Raw genomic sequence first — 16,593 nt, 5'->3', positions numbered from 1 at the left:
GGGGAGAAGGTGAATTGTACAGACAGGCAGTGAGGATTCAGAAAGTACCTTGTATGACAGTGTTACCACTCATCAGACAAGTTTCAGTCAGAAAGAGTGAAAGGGGAAAACGCCAAATACAGGGTCAGGGACGCACGGGGAGATGGGGTCAGGGACGCACGGGGTCAGGGTCAGGGACGCACGGGGAGACGGGGTCAGGGACGCACGGGGAGACGGGGTCAGGGTCAGGGACGCACGGGGAGACGGGGTCAGGGACGCACGGGGAGACGGGGTCAGGGACGCACGGGGAGACGGGGTCAGGGACATAGATTTTTTTAAAAAATAAACATGGCTCAAGTGAGCTCAGTTCCTGCAGACAGCAAGTTGTACAAAGGGCGTTATCACTGATATATGAATAACCCTCTTTGTAACTAAGTGACAAATTTCAGGAGTTTGTTGGATCCCTTTTGTACAATGTGTGACTTTGCCAGTAAGGGGTTGGACTGTGTAAGAAATCTCCATGTGCTGTGTTAATAAAACTCTGGTCCTGGTATCACTGGGGATCTGCTCTCTCTTTATTGTAAGAAATCTCCATTAAATGAATAATCTGTGAATCTAAATAGCTGAGATCATCTTAAAGAATGGCTGACCTGCAGCATGAACACAGCTGTCCGTGGGCCTGTCTCTCTGTCTCCCACCTTCCCGTTCACGTCTCTCTCTCTCTCTCTCTCTGACATGGTCTGTATCTGTCTTCATCCCTCTCTATCTCCCATTGCCTATCTCACTATTCCTGTTCCCCTGCTTATTTGCCTCCAACTCCTTGCACACTAGTGTATCTCTCTCCCTCCCTGTCCCTTTCACTCGATCCGCACCCCTCCCTACCTTGCTCCCCATCTCCCATTCTCTCCCAACCGAGTTCTCACCTCTGAGTCCACCTCACTGTTTCCCTACCCCTCACTCTCTCACTTCCTTTTCGTCCCTCTCGATCATCCCCATCAATCGCTCTTTACCCTCTCTCTTCCCTCCCACTCTGTCCCTATCCACTTTCTCTCTGTGCCTGGCTCTGTTCTCTGCAATTTTGCTGACCCGTTTTCTACACAATCCCCTCATTTTGCCCCGTTCCTGGATCTCTCTGTCTGCCGTCCACCCCTCTCTGTTTAAGTTGCTCCCTTTCTTTATCCACCCTCCCTCTCTCTGTATATTCCATTGCTCTGTCTCTCCACATCCCTCCCTCTCCCTACCCATCTCTCTCTATATATTCCATTTCTCTGCCTTTAACTGCAGCTGCCACCTATTTGTTCACTCCACTCCATGGTTGATGTTCAGAGATTATGAGGGTGATTTTAAAACGGAGCCGGGAAAGGGGCGGGGGTCAATTTGAGGTCAGGAAACCCATTGGTACGGGTTTCCGTGACATCCTGAAGATTTTGACGGAAGGACATCTTTTATTTTTTTTGTTTCCCGTCTGACTGACCGGTTGATTGACAGGCTGGTCTCAATGGGACGGGAAACCAGCCAGGGAGAGGACGTCTTCAGGTAAGTCTTTGTTTGCATGGATGGGGGGCACGGGTGAGCACGGGGCATGGATGGGCATAGGTGGGCACGGGGGTCGCAAGTCATGTGGGATGGGATCGGGGGTCGTTGCCGGGGTCAGCGATCATTGAGGGGAATGTCGGGGGTCGGAGGGGGAGGATCGGGGTCAAGGGTCCGGGATCGGGGGAGGGGTGTCGGTGCAGGGAGGTTTGTTGGGCCTGGGGGAAGCACTCCTGCTCCTCAGGGCCCACAAGCTGTGCCTTTCTAGGCACCTGCCTGTTACTCTCGGGCCTTCTCACCTCCTTTCACGAGGAGTAAAACAGAAGGCCCAGGAATCCTGGCCACCCAGGGTGGAAATCGGGAATTAGTAAAAAATGGATGCGTGAAGCCTCCTTGAAAGGTTATGAGGCCCGACCCGCCCCCTGGGAGCGGGTTGGTCGCCCGCCCCCGTGAAAACGGGAAATGGGCGGGTTGGAGGCGGGTCTGAAATGGTGGCAATTTTCAATGCACCCCCACCCCCAACCCACCTGTTCTTTACTTTTAAAATCGAGCCCTATATTTTCAGGCTGGTGATACATCAACACAAGTTGCTCAGTTTCCATTAAACTTTATGGACAGTCAGTTGCAATTGTACTCGCAGGGCCTAGGTTCATTATTCACGAACTAAGCAAAGATATGCTCTGCATATTAGAAGATTAAATGAGTGAAGTTTTGTTACTATTATTATTAATTCTAAGGAAGGTGATGCGGCCCCAACACCCCAATAGCACCGATATTTTCACCAGTTTGACACTGATTCACTTTTAACACCAGCCATGCTGCAGCCTATCTGACATAGAATGTCCGGCACAGAAATAGGCCATTCCCCACAACAGGTCCATGCCGGTGTTTATGCTCCACACAAGCCCCCTCCCTCCCTCCCTGCTTCATCTAACCCTATCAGCATATTCTTCTATTCTTCTCTCCCTCATCTGCTGATCTAGCTTCTCCTTTAATGCATCTCTGCTATTCGCCTCAACTACTCCTTGTGGCAGCGAGTTCCACATTCTAATCACTCTCTGGGTAAATAGGTTTCTCCTGAATTCCCTATTGGATTTATTAGTGACTATCTTATATTTATGGCCCCTAGTTCTGGTCTCCCCCGCAAGTGGAAATATCTTCTCCATGACTCCTCTATCAAACCCTCTCATAATCTTAAAGATCTCCATCAGGTCACCTCTCAGTCTTCTCTTTTCTGGAGAAAAGAGCCCCAGCCTGTTCAATCTTTCCTGTTAAGTATAACCTCTCGGTTTTGGTATCATCCTCGTAAATCTTTTTTTCACCTACTCTATAGAGTGCCTCTATATTCTTTTTATAATATGGAGGCCAGAACTGTTCACAGTACTCCAAGTGTGGTCTTATCAAGGTTCTGTATAAGTTTAACATAACTTCTCTGCTTTTCAATTCTATTCCTCTGGAAATGAACCCCAGTGTTGGTTTGCTTTTTTAATGGCCTTATTAACCTGTGTCATTACTTTTAGTGATTTGTGTATCTGTACCCCGAGACGCCTCTGCTCCTTTACCCCATTATTGAAGCAGTGGCCCACTTATTCTTCCCATCATAATTTAAAACCTCACACTTATCTATATTGAGATTCATTTGCCAGTTACACGCCCATTGTGCAAATTTATTTATATCTTCCTGTATTGTGTCGCACTCCTCCTCAGTATTAACTATACCCCCCAGTTTGGTGTTGTCTGCAAATTTTGAAATTATACTTCCAATTCCCAAGTCCAAATCGTTTATATAAATGGTGAAGAACAGTGGTCCCAGCACCAATCCCTGTGATTCACCACTCAGACCTTTTGCCAGTCTGAGTAACTACCTTTAACACTTACTCTCTGTTTTCTGTTTTGTACCCAGCTTGCTATTAATTCTGCTCTTTGTCCTGACTCCACCTGCTCTGATCTTATCTGAGTGAGATCATTAATTAAATACAATTTTTGCAGTGGGCCCATTCCCAGTAAGTAATGGATTGATGCTGCCCAGACTGATTTAATGTGGGATCCTTACAAGCAGCAAGTGAAACAGATTTACCTCCTGTCAGTGTTGGCTGTATTCAAACACAGGCATTGGAGGCTGAAATTACCAACATCAAGCCCACAGGAACCCACAGACACCTCCATAAGAACAGAAACGCGCACGGTAATAGTATAAAATACAACAAGAGAAATGGATTGTGTGTCACAACAAACTATTGGGGCACAGAAGTACGTGATGTGGATACAACATTAACAATCCTTCGTGTTCGATTGGAAAGAGTCCCCCATTGTGTAGCGATGAGGCTTTCTGCTAAAGTCATTTGACAGAACACCTCATCGCCAGAGCTTTCAAACAAGCACCAAGATGTAGCTTAGCTGGTGGTGAGAAGGGCCCTTCCCGCCAGATCCTTCATGCACTCCCGACCTCTCAGTGCCACCGTGCGCTGTCCCCAAGGAAGTTGCGATGGGGACGAGACCGTCACCCATCTCCTCCTGGAATGTCCCTTTGCAAAGAAGATCTGGAGAGAGATGCAGTGGTATCTGTCCAGGTTCATACATACAAATTAAGAGCAGGAGTCGGCCATTCAGCCCCTCGAGCCTGCTCTGCCATTTGATAAGATCATGGCTGATCTGATTGTGACCACAACCCTACTTTCCCGTGTACCTACTATAACCTTTGACTCCCTTGTTAATCAGGAATCGATATAACTTAGCCATAAAAATATTCAATGACCCTGCCTCCGCTGCTCTCTGGAGAAGGGAGTTCCACAGACTCACGACCCTCTGAGAGAAAAATTTCTCCTCATCTCCGTCTTAAATGGGAGACCCCTTATTTTTAAACTGGTTCTCGTTTCTCCCACAAGGGAGCAGTTCAGTAACACATGATTCTGTGCTTTATGGGCTGTTACCAGGGCAGCACTCCGAGACAGATATCAACTGCTGCTGAAAGACCATCAACTCGGTGAAATACGCCTTTTGGTCTGCCCGAAATTTGCTGGTCTTCCAGCGCAAGGAGCTGTCCTCGACCGAGTGTTGCAGACTGGCACATTCCAAGGTCCAGGTCCACGTGCTCAGGGATGCACTGAAGCTGGGTGCGGCCGCCGCAAAGGCTCTGTGGGGAAAGGCTATCGTTTGGAGCTCTCCCGCAATTGTGAACCGACGGGCTGCAATCAGGGAAAACCCACCTCGGGCAGAATGTAAAATACAAATTTATGTAATGAAATGTAATGTACCTGTAATGAATCTGTAATCAATAAGCTTATTGATTGTAATGCAATAAGGCACCCGAGAGTGTCATGAACTGTAATTATGAACAATGTGTAACTGTATTGTTGGAATCATAATGGAACTGTACTTTATGTATCTTGCAAAAAGTATATTCTGTATTGTGTATGTTTGAAATGTGATATGACAACTGTATTGCATGTATTGTTACAAATTTTATGAATAAAGTATATTTTTTGAGAAAAAAATCTGTTCTTATCAGTTTAATATCTGATACGTCCCCTATCTGGGGACCGTATATTAATTTGATTTTTGTAACAGGGAGATGGAATAGGGGCTTGCTCCGTCCACTCCACGCATCGACCCAGTATTGCAGTGTCTCTGGGAACGGTGCACCTCCCTGTGGGGAGATATTCAAAATGAAAAACAGGTTTTTCCAGTGTCTCTGTATGTATTATTACTGAGAATAAAGTTGATATTTTGTACTTAAAAAAAATGTGGAATAAATCCTCAATTAAAGCTGTGAAGATTAACGAGATAAATATTGAGGTGGAAATGATATTGAAGATTTCCAAACTGGACCTGAAACCTAAACTGACCAGAATTACAAAGTGACCCAGAACCCCAATCTCCTGCAGACACTTGCACGACAAGGCAAACACACAATGATACAATCCAAAACTGACACTGAAACATAACTTGACCTAAATCCCCAAACTAACTCTTAATCAGACGCTGAACCATTTCCCCAAACTGAAGCAGAACCAGAGCGAGTCACAAACCTAAACTTAACCAGAACCCAACAATGACTCTGAACAAAACAAGCAACAACTCTCAATCTGATCCTCAAACCTAAACAACACGGTGCCCAACACTGGAAGACCCTAAACTCACATACAAACCTCAAATAAACCAGGAACTGTAAAATGACCCAGAGACACAACCCTACCTGAACCCAAACTAAACTGAACTGAACATGAATGCCCAAACTTCTGAACAACCTCAACTTGATCTGGAACTTAAAAGTGCCCTGGAATCCTGAACATACACAGAACTCTCTATGAACAAGAGTCCTTTGCCCTTCTTGAGACCCTCTGATCCAAAGTACTTTAGAGACCAAAAACACTAAGCTGCACAAAACCCTAAATCAGCTCACGAACCCCTGGTGACCCAGAAACTTAAACTGACCTGGAACCCCAAACTGATCCAGAATCCCAAAAGTGACAGGTACCCTAAACTGACCATCAATGGAATACTGAGTCAGAACCTTAAAATGACCCAGAATCTTACATTCAACATAACTACAAAGTAACCCACAATTCCAAACTCACATTAAGTCCCAAATTAATATGTAAATTGAAATGACTGGATACCCTAAACATCCCAAAACCCAGTGACCCAGAGCCCTAAATCGACATAAAACCCTAAACCTGTACAGAAACATAAACTGACCCAGACCCTCATCCTGACACTTTCCGTGGCCTAAATTGTTACAGCTCCAAAGGAACTCGAGTCAATCCAAGAGCTCCGGTCCTCTGGATTTCCCTCTCAGAGTGGAAGAACGTTAAACTGTTCCAGAATCCTAAACCGACCTGGAACCCTGAACCAAAGCAAAACTGCAACCAACTCAGAATCACAGGCTGATCTAAACCCGAAACTGATCCATTATCCTAAACGGACTCAGAATATTAAAATACGGCAAACCCGAAACAGACCTGAAACACCAAGCAGACCTGGAAACCCGACCTGGCCCAGAACCCTAGCTGACTCCACTGGTTCACTTGTTAGTTCTGTAGTTTGTTTCAGGCTCTTCTGCTGTTTTTAAGATATGATGTAATGTTAGGGATCATTGAGATCAGTCTGTGAGGATCAGTCTTTGCCGGGGTCCTGTGGAATATTTTGCAGTGCTGGGTGTTTTTGGATGTGTGGAGAATGTTAGTCTTGAGGGTCCTGAGTAAATTGGAGCTCTTGTGGTCAGTTTGAGTGCAGTATGTTACAACCAGATACTGAGCCAGAAACTCAAAACAACACAGAATCTCAAATTGACCAAACTAACCCAGAATATAAAACTGAACTGGGACCCTGAACCAATCCCAATTCTAAAGTGACCAACTCATGTAAAATGAATTATAAACATAAGGAAAAGCCAAGAACCCAAATTTGTGTTGAAACTGAAAACAAGCCCAGAATCCAAGATTGAATCAAAGTCTTACACTGATTCATCAGCCTAAAAATATTCAATGCACGAAACATATCTCGAACCCAGAATGAACCCACATGACGAGGCTGAGACCGAAGGCTGAGCGTCAGGGATTTCTACAATCCCTCAGTGTTGGCATCAGTCTGGGCGTGTTGAATCATCAGAGATCGTTGTCTATGTTTGTTGTTCTGTGTCAGTTTGTGGGTGTTGTGGTGTGGGGTTTCTCTGCTCAGTATTGGGGTAATGTGCACTGTTTAAGGTCCGTTTACAGATGCTGTGGTTTGCTGTGACAGTGCAGTTATCATTTTACAGGATGCAGAAGCCCAATGTGTGGTGCCATTGTTAGCTTTGGGTGTTTGATCAATGTGTGGATGGTGAGGTAAGTGTGTGGGGACTGGGTCAGTTTCTGGGTATTGTGTTTTATAGCGGATGATGTGATCGGTTTGGGGCGTAATGTGGACAGCTTTAGGATGCTGACTCATTTGGGGAGATGGGATAGTCAGTCATTGAACACTGCCTCAGTTATGGTCCCTGAACCCAGTTTGCAGTACCAGAGTCAGTTTCAGGGTGCTGTGGTCAGTATTAGAGATACATGGTATTAGCTTGAGGTGCTGTATCAGTCTGAAGTGCTGGGCCAGTTAGAGGTACTGTACTACTTGAAGAGCTAGGTTAGGTTAAGGTGCTGGACTAACTTGAGGTGCTAGGTTAGCTTGAAGTGTTGGATTAGTTTGGAGGCTGTATTATTTTGAAGTATTAGGTTATTTCGAGGTTCAGGGCTGGTCTGAGGTCCTGCCTTTTTTGAGGTGCTGTTTTTGCTTGAGGTATTAGATTATGTTGAGGTGCTGGATTACTTAGGGCAGCAGCTTTAGTTTGAGGTAATCTATTTGCTGCAAGTGCAGTTTTAGCTTAAGTTACTGGGTTAGTTGGAGGTACTGTATTAGATTGAGCTGCTGGGATAGTTTAAGCTTTTGTAAATGTCTGAGGTTCTTGATCAGCATGTTTCCAGCCTAACGAGGAAGGAAGCAGTGCTGGATCTCGTTCTGGGGAATGAAGTGGGGCAAGTTTCAATGGGAGAGTGTTTTGGAAACGGTGATCACAATATGATTAGGTTTAGAGTAATTATGGAAAAGTACAAAGACAATGAAAGTTGAAGATACTTAACCGGAAGAGGGTTAATTTCAGTGAGTTGAAAAGGGATCTGGCCCTTATGGAATGGGAACAAAGATTATCAGGTAAAACAGTTAAAGAGCAAAGGGAGGCCTTCAAGGAGGAGATAGTTCAGGTACTTCATCTAACCCTATCAGCATATCCTTCTATTCTTTTCTATGTTTGACCAGTTTATCAATTATCTCCCCTTTTCGATCATAAATGTCTTTACAACTTTTTTGATTTCTGCTTCTAATGTCTTATCCATCTTGTTAGTGTCAATATTGAGGCAAAGTAATGATTCCAGATTTCTGCCGTTACCTGTGAGTTTACCTTGTGCATCCCTTAGTGGCCCTACCCCTATCATGATTTTCCTTTTGTTATTTATGTGTCTGTAGAATACTTTACTTTTTAAAAAGTATTTTTTGATAATTTAATTTTGTAATTCCTCTTTGCCTTCCGAATAGGTTTTTTTCAAACTTATTTCCTAACCTCTTCGTATTCCCTTTTGTCATCCTCTTCTTTATTGTCCAGGTGCTGAGTATATGCCTTTTTCTTTAGTTTCAATTCTGATCTTATCTCTTTATTCATCCATGGTATTTCATTATTAGTGTCAGCGTCCGTGGAACAGTATCCCAGTGAGAGACCGTGTCCGTGGAACAGTATCCCAGTGAGTGTCAGTGTCCATGGAACTGTATCTAGTGAGAGTCAGTGTCCGTGGAACTGTATCCCAGTGAGAGTCAGTGTCCATGGAACTGTATCCCAGTGAGTGTCAGTGTCCATGGAACTGTATCCCAGTGAGTGCCAGTGTCCGTGAAACTGTATCCCAGTGTCAGTGTCCACGGAACTGTTCGCAGAGTGTGTCAGGATCCATGGAATAGTATTCGAGTGACAGACAATGTCCATGGAACTGAGAGAGTAGGTCCTCATGGAACTGTTCCCCAGTGAGAGTCAGGGTGCATGGAACTGTTCCCCAGTGAGAGTCAGGGTGCATAGAACTGTTCCCCAGTGAAAGTCAGGGTGCATAGAACTGTTCCCCAGTGAGAGCCAGAGTGCACAGAACTGTACCCCAGTGAGAGTCAGAGTGTACAGAACTGTACCTCAGTGAGAGTAGGTGCCCATGGAAATGTACCCAGTGAGAATTATCGCCCATGGAACTGTACCCCAGTGACTGTCAGGGTCCATGGAACTGTACCCCAGTGACTGTCAGGGTCCATGGAACTGTACCCCAGTGACTGTCAGGGTCCATGGAACTGTACCCCAGTGACTGTCAGGGTCCATGGAACTGTACCCCAGTGACTGTCAGGGTCCATGGAACTGTACCCCAGTGACTGTCAGGGTCCATGGAACTGTACCCCAGTGACTGTCAGGGTCCATGGAACTGTACCCCAGTGACTGTCAGGGTCCATGGAACTGTACCCCAGTGACTGTCAGGGTCCATGGAACTGTACCCCAGTGACTGTCAGGGTCCATGGAACTGTACCCCAGTGACTGTCAGGGTCCATGGAACTGTACCCCAGTGACTGTCAGGGTCCATGGAACTGTACCCCAGTGACTGTCAGGGTCCATGGAACTGTACCCCAGTGACTGTCAGGGTCCATGGAACTGTACCCCAGTGACTGTCAGGGTCCATGGAACTGTACCCCAGTGACTGTCAGGGTCCATGGAACTGTACCCCAGTGACTGTCAGGGTCCATGGAACTGTACCCCAGTGACTGTCAGGGTCCATGGAACTGTACCCCAGTGACTGTCAGGGTCCATGGAACTGTACCCCAGTGACTGTCAGGGTCCATGGAACTGTACCCCAGTGACTGTCAGGGTCCATGGAACTGTACCCCAGTGACTGTCAGGGTCCATGGAACTGTACCCCAGTGACTGTCAGGGTCCATGGAACTGTACCCCTGTGAATGTAGGCGCCATAGAACTGAATCAAGTGAGAGTAAGGGCCCATTGAACTGCACTCTCACCCTCAGGAGTAGATCATTCATTCCCGCGATTCTGTTCTGCCATTCATTTAGATCATGGCTAATCTGTATCTTAACTCTTTTTACCCATCTTGTATATAATGGGCAGCATTTTAGCACCCGCTATCAGGTGCGTTCCTGGCGGGGGGGCCCCCGAAAATTGGGAAATCCCGGAGTGGGACCACGCACTTCTGGGTTCCCCACTAATGCGCCAGCGTGCGCGCGCAGCCCCCGCTGGTGGGAATCCCACAGGCAATTATAGCCAGCGGGATGCCACTTGAACGTATTTATTTTGCTTGTTCAGGTCATTAACTGACCTGATTCAGGGATTATGTGAGGAGGGGTGGGATTTTAAAGGAAACTGGGACTGTTTCCCACACTGGGGGAAACACTCCCAGTTCAAATGGACCTGTTGCAGCTGTCAGCCTGTGGCAGCTGCAAAGGTCCATTTGACAGGTTGGGGGTGGGGGAGACCCTCACCCATTGCAGGAGGCCACTCAGTCACTTGGGACAAAGTTTGGCCTCCACCACCCTCCTCCTGACAACCAAAGTCACCAACTTGCACACTTACCCCGGGGTCCAGAGATATGTACCTACCTTGCGGACCCCCTCAGATGTACATCTTCCGGATGGGGGCCGCCGTAGCTGCAGTCATGACCTCCTCGGAGGGCGAACAGCATCACCAGCCTCACCGTCCACCTCTGACACGTGGAGCTCCACAACAGTGCGCTGTGACACATCCACCTGTACAGCAGGAGGGAGGGCTACCGCAGAGAGAGATGCGTCGCAGAGGGCACTACCCTCGCCACAGGGTCCACAGACCGAGGCTCAGCTTCCTGGACCTCTCTGAGCAGCAGTGCACACGGAGGCTCAGAGTCACTCGACATGTAGTCGTGGACATCTGCAGCCTCCTTCATGCCAAGCTGCTCCTGGCTGGCCCGAGCACCATCTTCTTACCTGTTGCTGTCAAAGTCACCACTGCCCTCAACAACTTCTCCTCCGCATCCTTCCAGGGTGCAACCGGGGACATCGCCGACGTCTCTCAGCCGTCTGCACAAAAGAGCCCTGCAAATGCACCTACACCCACTCTGCAGTGACACAATGGGTGGCATCAGTTGTGGGTCTTCATAGTGATCCTCAGGAAAGGGCATTATTGCACAAACCAGACAAAATTCGCGAAGACATGGCAGCAGTGGTGCCAATATAATATGTGATGTGAGTTGCTCAGAAATTAAATACAGGTAAACACCATGACAAACCCTCAAACACGCTTGTGCATCCCCTTCATGCTCACGACACGTTTGCCTTACGCTTCCTGCTGCACATATGTGATGCATGCCCTGTGGCTGCAGCACAGGTAGTGGCAGGTTGAGTGAGGCTGACTGTGAAAGAGATGCATGAGAGGGTGAGGATGAGATAGAGCCATGAGATTGTATGAGGATTGGGTTGAGTGGTAGTGGCGGGATGAGTACTGGCGAGGTGAGTAGGTGCAGGTAAGATGAGGATGAGGTTTGAGTGGGTATGAGGGGTGATGTGACAGAGTCGTGTTGGCAGTGCAGAAGGAGGTGTGGGCGGTGATGTGGCAGATGGAGTGTAGGGGAATGAGTAAGTGTACTCACTTTGGCTGACCTACTGAGGTCATTGGAGCGCCTCCTGCACTGTATGCAGGTGGGCGATATGTTGGTGGTGCTGGTGACCTCCTCTGCCACCTCGAGCCAGGCCTTCCTGGTGGCAGAGGCAGGCCGCTTCCTCCCGCCCGCCGGCGGGGGGGAAGATCTCTGTCCTCCCCCTCCACCTCACCCCATGTATTGATACCTGGAGTGAGGCATCATTAAACTGGGAGCAGCCTTCCCCCTGGGCTGCTCCATGCTGTAATTTTTTCTATTTGTTGCAGCATCTGTCAGTGGAGGACTGCCCCTTGAAATAGAGCTCCTCCAGCTGACGGATCTGACTGTGCACGCGCAGTCCGCCCGACGCGCAGATCAGCAGTGGGGAACCCGGAAGACCAGGTAAGTGGATCCATTTATGCTCCAATCGCGCAGGGAGCTGACTGATTTCACCGGGCGCGTTACCCACGTGCCCGATAGCCCCCCCGCCGAGAACCCGCAGCCCTGGTAACACCGGGCCCAATGTATTCGGATTAGATGTCAATTATCTTCAATCTGTTTTTTCTGGTTATCAACCCTCCTGTCAGTGGAAACAATTTCTCCTTATTTACTCAAAGGTCAGTTTATTTTTTAAACTTACCTCAGTGTGTCTTGCAGGCTTCTCGACAGGTTCCCCCTGCGGGGTGGCCTCCCTGCTCAGAAGTGGGTTAAATTTCAGGGGTTATGATGTGATCGAGGAGTCCAGCGGGAGACTCGTTAAAAGCCAAGATGAGTGGCGTTAAAACGGCCGATTGACGGGAATGGAGCGGGAAATGGAGCTGCTCCATTTTAACTGATCTTGCGATCAGGGAGAGTTAAAATCACCCTGTTTCACATTGCATGATAGTCCACATGTGCCACTGGAGGGAAAGCTATAACTGCAAGTTATTCTTGCAGGTGTTATGAATGAGTTCGGGTCTATTAGTAACTAATCACCACATTACTAGTCAATGAAACAATGCATTACTTTGCTTTTAAGTCATACTCCATCTAAAACAAGGGTACGTTTTAATATCTGCGTCTGTCTCTCCCATGTCTGTCTGTCTCTCTCTCTCTCTCTCTCTCTCTCTCCCCGTCTGTCTCTCCCGTGTCTCCGTCTGTGTCTCCTGCCACTCACACATATATTGTGGGGAAAGGCCTGTCGCAATTAAGCCTCAGGCCCTCTCCATCCAAAATAGTGCCACGGTATTTGCCACCTTTTCTGAGGGTGCCTCTGTGTATAAATGTGCCAAGGATCACATGCCAGGCACTGTACTTATGTGGCACATCACCTGTTCTCATTATCATGGTAAACAATTTTACAACACCAAGTTATAGTCCAGCAATTTTATTTTAAATTCACAAGCTTTCGGAGGCTTCCTCCTTCCTCAGGTAAACGCGACTCCTCAAAGAGTTCACTTCTACCCGCCTGATACTTTGGCTGCGGTGGACAATTTTCTCCATGTGGACAATATATTTGCTGAATTGTAAACTACTCCACATTTACCTGAGGAAGGAGGAAGCCTCCGAAAGCTTGTGAATTTAAAATAAAATTGCTGGACTATAACTTGGTGTTGTAAAATTGTTTACAATTGTCAACCCCAGTCCATCACCGGCATCTCCACCTCATTATAATGGACACATTTCAGCTGGCAGAAAGATACAGGGAGAAATATGTGTTGCTTAATCACCCCTCTGCACCAACAATGTTTCAGTGAGTGATGGGGAGATGGGCTGAGATTTATAAATAGACTTGCAGTACATTCTCTCTCTCTCTCTCTCTGGTGTATAATAGAAATGAGTCACAGTGACAGGAGCAGAAAACTGCTTGGATAGAGGACCTGACACAACACATTCAAGCGGGCGATGACTGGTGGAGAAGGATTGTAAATTTAAAGGGACTTTACCATTTGGCTGGAGAGTTTTTAAGGGAAACGCGACTCCTCAAAGAGTTCACTTCTACCCGCCTGATACTTTGGCTGCGGTGGACAATTTTCTCCATGTGGACAATATATTTGCTGAATTGTAAACTACTCCACAGTGATGAACACTGAGCCTCAGTCATTTCTATATCTGAGGCCGTTTCTCCCCTTCTCTGGGTCTTAGACCTCCACCATTTCTGGTCTGAATCCAGCCACTAGAAGAGGATGTAAGAGCAACCTGGGCAATTCTCCCTTGATCTCCCCCCACCACCTGTGGAGAGTCCCTGCCTCCCTGGCCCAGCCTTTGCTTGGTATCTTCCCCGGTGGTAAGGTCGGGTTTAGAAACATTGCAGGTGGGTGAAAACCCGTATCTTACTGCTGGACCGGTCTTTTAAATTCAATTATAATTTTTATCCCTCAACCAACATCACTAAAACAGATGATCTGGTCATTATCACATTGCTGTTTGTGGGACCTTACTGTGTTCAATGTACTGCCGTGTTTCCTGCAGTGAAGCAGCAACTAGACTTCAAAAGTACTTAATTGGTAGAGGAACCACCTAGGGAACAGGTTATTTTAGATCTCGTATTGTGTAATGAGACAGGGTTAATTAGTAAACTTATAGTAAAGGATTCTCTGGGGGAGAGCGAACATGATATGATAGAATTTCATATTCAGTTTGAGAGTGATGTGGTTAAGTCCGAAACTAGGGTCTTAAATATAAATAAAGCCAATTATGTAGGTATGAGGGGCGAGTTGGCTGAGGTAGATTGGGAAATTAGATTAAAAGATATAACGGTAGACAAACAATGGCAAATATTTAAAGAAATAATTCATAATTCTCAACTAATATACATTCCCTTGAGGAATAAAACTCCACGGGAAAAGTGATACAATTGTGGCTAATTAGAGAATTTAAGGATAACATTAGATTAAAAGAAGAGGCTTACAATGTAGTCAAAAAGCGTAGTTAGCCTGAGGATTGGGAGAGTTTCAGAAATCAGCAAAGGATGACCAAAAATTCATAAAGAGGGAGAAAATTGAATCTGACAGGAAACCAACAAGAAATATAAAAACAGATTGTATGAGCTTCCACAAGTATGTGAAAAGGAAGAGATGAGTGAAAATAATCGTGGGTCCCTTAGAGGCAGAGACAGAAGAAATTATAATGGGGAGTAAGGAAATGGCAGAGATGTTAAACAAATATTTGATATCTGTCTTCAAAGTAGAGGACACAAAAAAATACCGGAAACAGTGGGGAACCAAGGGTTGAATGAGAGTGAGGAACTTAAAGTAATTAATATTAGTAAAGAAAAAATACTGGAGAAATTAATGGGACTAAAAGCCGAGAAACCCCCTGGACCTGATGGCCGACATCCTCAGGTTTTAAAAGAGGTGACTGCAGAGATAGTGGATGCATTGGTTGTGATCTTACAGAATTCCCCAGATTCTAGAATGGTCCCCGTGGATTGCAAGGGAGCAAATGTAACCCCGCCATTTAAGAAAGGAGTGAGAGAGAAAAGAGGGAACTGTAGGCTAGTTAGCTTGACATCAATAGTAGGGAAAATGCTAGAATGTATTATTAAGGACGTAGTAAAAGGGCACCTAGAAAATCATAATATGATTATGATGTGGAGATGCCGGTGATGGACTGGGGTTGACAATTGTAAACAATTTTACAACACCAAGTTATAGTCCAGCAATTTTATTTTAAATTCACAAGCTTTCGGAGATTTTCTCCTTCCTCAGGCAAACATTTGCCTGAGGAAGGAGAAAATCTCCGAAAGCTTGTGAATTTAAAATAAAATTGCTGGACTATAACTTGGTGTTGTAAAATTGTTTACAATAATATGATTAGGCAGAGTCATACTTTTTAATCTTCGAAGCGTAGAATCAAAGAAAGATTACAGCACGGAAGGAGGCCATTCGGCCCATCTAGTCCACGCCGGCTCCATCCCAGAGCAATCCAACTAATCCCATTCCCCCGCCCTATCCCCATTGCCCTGAAAATTTTTTACTTTCGAGTACTTATCCAGTCTCCTTTTAAAGGCCATGATTGAATCTGCCTCCACCACCCCCTCAGGCAGCACATTCCAGATCATAACCACTCGCTGTGTAAAAAAGTTTTACATCATATCACCTTCGGTTCTTTTGCCAACCACCTTAAGTCTCAGCCTCTGGTTCTTGACCCTTCCGCCAATGGGAACAGTTTCTCTCTATCTACTCTGTCTTGACCCTTCATGATTTTGAACACCTCTATCAAATATCCTCTCAACCTTTTCTGTTCCAAAGAGAACAACCCGAGCCTCTCCAGTCTATCCATGCAAGAAAAGTCCATTATCCCTGGAATCATTCTGGTAAATCTCTTCTGCACCCTCTCTATGGCCTTCACATTTTTCCGAAAGTGCGGTGCCCAGAACTGCACACAATATTCCAGTTGTGGCCAAACCAGTGTTTTATAAAGGTTTATTATGATTTCCTTACTTTTGTACTCTATGCCTCTATTTATAAAGCCCAGGATCCCGACCACTTTTTTAACCGCTTTCTCAACCTGCCCTGCCACCTTCAACGATTTGTGCACATATACCCCCAGATTTCACAGTTCCTGTACCCCTTTTAGAATTGTGCCCTTTAGTTTATATTGCCTCTCCACTTTCTTCCTACCGAAATGTATCACTTCACATTTATCTGGTTTAAATTTCATCTGCCACGTGTCCGCCCATGCCACCAGCCTGTCTATATCCTCTTGAAGTCTATCACTATCCTCCTCACTGCACACTACCCTTCCAAGTCTCGTGTCATCTGCAAATTTGAAATTGTGCCCTGTACACCCAAGTCCAAGTCCTTAATATATATCAAGAAAAGCAGTGGTCCCAGCACCGACCCCTGGGGAACACCACTGTGCACCTCCCTCCAATCCGAAAAACAACCGATCACCACTACTCTGATTCCTGACACTTAGCCAATTCTGTATCCAT

At 46.2% G+C, this 16,593-nt stretch overlaps 2 protein-coding genes, 1 long non-coding RNA gene and 1 pseudogene across 3 annotated transcripts in view; 2 read left to right on the top strand and 2 right to left on the bottom strand.

Annotated features, from left to right (window-relative positions):
* The window catches only part of LOC137302350 (uncharacterized), a 413,555-nt gene that overhangs the window by 225,792 nt on the left and 171,170 nt on the right, over positions 1 to 16,593 (bottom strand). The window lies entirely within an intron of this gene.
* LOC137302345 (zona pellucida sperm-binding protein 3-like) overlaps positions 1 to 16,593 on the top strand; it is a 1,023,493-nt gene that overhangs the window by 901,290 nt on the left and 105,610 nt on the right. The gene's annotated exons all lie outside the window — the stretch shown is intronic.
* The window catches only part of LOC137301949 (zona pellucida sperm-binding protein 3-like), a 71,345-nt gene that overhangs the window by 35,123 nt on the left and 19,629 nt on the right, over positions 1 to 16,593 (bottom strand). The gene's annotated exons all lie outside the window — the stretch shown is intronic.
* Positions 4,988 to 5,159, top strand: LOC137302585 (U2 spliceosomal RNA; annotated as a pseudogene).

Source organism: Heptranchias perlo, chromosome 35 (assembly GCF_035084215.1).
Source record: "Heptranchias perlo isolate sHepPer1 chromosome 35, sHepPer1.hap1, whole genome shotgun sequence".
Lineage (NCBI taxonomy): Eukaryota > Metazoa > Chordata > Chondrichthyes > Hexanchiformes > Hexanchidae > Heptranchias > Heptranchias perlo.
Note: the sequence above shows the minus strand (reverse complement) of the source record. Positions and strands in the feature narration are given on the sequence as shown.